This window comes from Lathyrus oleraceus, chromosome 7 (assembly GCF_024323335.1).
Source record: "Lathyrus oleraceus cultivar Zhongwan6 chromosome 7, CAAS_Psat_ZW6_1.0, whole genome shotgun sequence".
NCBI lineage: Eukaryota > Viridiplantae > Streptophyta > Magnoliopsida > Fabales > Fabaceae > Lathyrus > Lathyrus oleraceus.
The window spans coordinates 208,028,190-208,032,370 of NC_066585.1; the positions used below are offsets into that span (position 1 = coordinate 208,028,190).

Below are 4,181 nucleotides of genomic sequence, written 5' to 3' on the forward strand. Positions count from 1 at the left end.
TTTTGTCCACATTCAATATATATTACGTATATAGTAAAAATGACAAATGATGAATTTTTTTCCAAATCCAATACACGTATATGGTTTTACTATAATCATAATTTTTCCTTTACCAATACGTCTTGAAACAACTTTTTAAATAAACACAATGCGCGCGCGCGCACACACACACACGCACACAAGAAAACCAAACACAATGCGCGCGCGCGCACACACACACACGCACACAAGAAAACCATCCTCAACATCGATTCTTACAAACTCTAACAACATAACGAACATGGGAGAGATAGATCCAGCTTTTGTTCAAGAACAAGAACACAGACCAAAACTCTCCATCATTAAAGCCAAAGGAATTCCTGAAATTGACCTCTCCCCATTATTCCACCGCCAAGTTCCAAATCCACCTGCTGTTGAAAGCTTAGTGAAGGAGATTAGAAGTGCATGCAAGGAGTGGGGATTCTTTCAAGTAACAAACCATGGAGTCCCTCCGAGTCTTAGGCACAAACTTGAGGAAGCTTCTAGAGTGTTCTTTGCTCAGAGTGAAAAGAAGAAGGTTGTAAGACAGGATATGAATCTGAGTGGCCATTATGACACAGAACACACAAAAAATATAAGGGATTGGAAAAAAGTGTTTGATTTTTTTTTCACACGACCCTACTTTGATTCCTCTTACTTCTGATGAACATGATGATCAAGTTACTCAATGGACCAATCAATCTCCTCAATATCCTCCAAACTTCAGGTCCTTATTTCATTTTCAATTCAATCTATACATAATTTCATATCATTCTATGTATTTAAAATTGATGGGAACATGAATAGGGTTATAATTGAAGAGTATATTGAAGAAATGGAAAAGATGGCATATAAGTTGCTTGAGTTAATAGCTTTGAGCTTAGGGGATGAAGCGAAGAGATTTGAAGAATTCTTCAAGGATCAAACTAGCTTTATAAGATTCAATCACTATCCTTCGTGCCCTTATCCTCACCTTGCTCTTGCCTTGGACGACACAAAGATGCCTGTGCGTTAACTATTCTTGATCAAGGTGAAGTTGGAGGACTTGAAGTGAAGAGAAAATCAGATCAAGAATGGGTTCTATTCAAACCTACTCCTGGTGTTTGCATTATCAACATTGTGATATCACTTAGGTACTTTTTGTTGAATTGTAATTCCTTGTGTCGAAGCAGATTGCTCGACAGGAATAAGGAAGTGGCAAATCACCTAGGATGTTGAGTTGTGTTAGTGTGTCGAAGTGTCGAAGCATGTTACTTCACACAAAATTTCGACTTAGGCCTATTTTAGTAGTGTTATATATTTTGGGCTTTGGCTTGAGGTCCAAGTTAACCTAAATCTATAAATAGATGGATTAACCCTTATTCTTGTAATGAAGTGAATAGAGAATTCATAACATTGTATTCACACTATTTTGCAATTGCAAAGTGAATAAGAAGTTTTCCATATTTTGTGGGCAGAGAGAAACTCTGCAGAATTTTATTACTCTTCTCCTTCATCGTTCTTTACTTTCTTTCTTTCTCCATTGTTCTTTTCTTTTCATTGATATTGTGTGGGTGATAACAATCTTGTTCATCATGATTGATTGAAATTATCCATAGGTTTTGGTGGATTTCCAACATCTGGCATCAAGAGTTCCGGTTTAAACGATTCGTAAGGAAGAAAATCACCATGACAACGAATCATCGAAACTGCCATTTTCCAGCAAATCTTTTGATTCTCAAGAACAACAATTGATGAAAGAAGATAAAGGTTGTGTTTTGTTACTAAGATCTTTGGGATCTTGTGAAGGAAGGAATAACAACGCTTGCAGAAGACGCGAGAGATCAAGAAAAGGCAGCACATAAAGAATTGAAGAAGAAAGATTATAAAGCTCTCTTTATAATCCATCAATGTGTTGATGCCGATAACTTTGAAAGGGTTAGTGATGCAGAGTCAGCGAAAGAAGCATGGGAAATTCTGGAGATATCGTTTGGAGGCACGGAAAAGGTTAAAGAGGTGAGGTTACAAACTCACAAAAGAACGTATGAATTTCTTCAGATGGAAGACAATGAAAACATAACTGATTTCTTCACCAAGTTTACGAAAATGGTGAATCAAATGAAGGTATGTGAAGAAGGGTTGACATAAAGACCTGTTGTTGGAAAAATCTTGAGTTCGTTGGCTCCAAAGTTTGACCACGTGGTGAGTAGGTTCATGTAGAAGCCAAAAGTATCACATCTAACTGCGGCAAAGAGGATACTAAGGTATCTGAAAATAACTCTCGACTATGGCATTTTGTTTCCTGTAGATGATGAAGGAAAATAATGCAAATTAATGGGATACATCGACTCAAGTTGGTGTAGTGATGTTGAGGGTCGAAAATCCACAGTTGACTATGTGTTTATGCTAGGTGGTGCACCAGTTGCTTGGATTTCGAGAAAGGAACCAGTAGTGGAATTATCATCGTGCGAAGCAGAATACATAGTTGCTTCCTTTTGTGCATGTCAAACAACGTGGATGGTGAATCTGGTCGAAGAGATAACAACGGAGAGTCATGGAGCAATTACCATGAAGATCGACAACATGTCAGCTATCAATTTGGCAAAGAATCCGATAGCACATGGCCGAAGCAAGCACATTGAAATGAGGTTCCATTATCTTCGAGAGCAGGTAGCATATGGGAAGATGAATATGAAGCATTGCAAAACTGAGAATCAAATTGTAGACATCATGACGAAGGCAGTGCATGTCGAAGTGTTCAGAAGACTAAGAGCTATGATGAATGTAGATAGCTTAGACACAATGAATTAGATGGTGTGTTGAATTGTAATTCCTTGTGTCAAAGCAGGTTATTCGACAGAAACAAGAAAGTGTCAAACCACATAGGGTGTTGAGTTGTGTTAGTGTGTCGAAGTGTCGAATCATGTTGCTTAACACAGGATTTCGAATTAGGCCTATTTTAGTAGTGTTAGCTATTTTGCGCTTTTATAATTTTGGGCTTTTATAATTTTAGGCTTTGGCTTGAGGTCCGAGTTAACCTAAATCTATAAATAGAGGGAGTAACCCTTATTCTTGTAATGAACTGAATAGAGCATTCATAACATTGTATTCATGGTATTTTGCAGTTGCAAAGTGAATAAGAAGTTTTCCACAGTTTGCGGGCAGAGAGAAACTCTGCAGAATTTTATTACTCTTCTCCTTCATCGTTTTTTACTTTCTTTCTTTCTCCATTGTTTTTTTCTTTTCATTGCTATTGTGTGGGTGATAACAATCTTATTCATCAAGATTGATTAGAATTCTCCATAGGTTTTTGTGGATTTCCAACACTTTTGTGCCCTAATTTATACTATGCAGTTTTTCTGCATGTTTTGTTGTCACCTTTATGAATTGACTTGTATTATTTGTGCAGGTTTGGAGCAATGATGCATATGAGAGTGTGGAGCACAAAGTGACTGTTAACTTTGAGAGAAAAAGGTTTTCAATTCCATTATTTTTCTTCCCTGCACATTAAACTGATGTAAAGCCTCTGGAAGAGCTGATAAATGAGGAAAACCCTACAAAATATAAACCTTACAACTTGGGCAAGTTTCTTGTTACCAGAAAGGATAACAATTTTCAGAAGCAAAAAGTAGACAACATTCAAATTCATCACTTTAAGATAGCTTAAAGATAGTACTATAGAAATTGGGTATACTATGTTGCACCAAATTAGGTATGCGCTCTGAAGCATGGGTACTCCATTTTAGGCAAATTACCGGTATCGGGTACTGGTACGCGTACGGTGCTCGTATGATACATACCGACACCGTATCTATTTTTTTTAAGTCGGTACTCCAACGGGTACATATTGAGTACATATTGGATACGCGAATTCAATTTTCTTCTTCTAATGATATAGTTTTAGGTTTTTTTAATGGGATTTTCAAGTGCTGCTGTAGAGTTTGGCCAATTTGATTCATTGCAAAATTGATGGATCTTGAAACCAAAGGAATGGTGAATAACTTATGGATCTTCAATTCCTAAACTTTAATCCATTGTTTTGAAACTCCTTGCACAACCAAGTTCTTCATCTTCTGCCGAGAGAAATCGGAGCACATATGAATTTATGCTCGCGTACCCGTACCTTGATTTTTTTTTAAATGCCGTATTCCATACCAGTACCGGGTACCGAGTACGTACCCGTA

General features: G+C 37.2%; 1 pseudogene; it reads left to right on the top strand.

Moving 5' to 3' along the window:
- The first annotated feature begins 280 nt into the window (after positions 1-280).
- Positions 281-3,664, top strand: LOC127108165 (protein DMR6-LIKE OXYGENASE 1-like; annotated as a pseudogene).
- Positions 3,665-4,181: the final 517 nt, after the last annotated feature.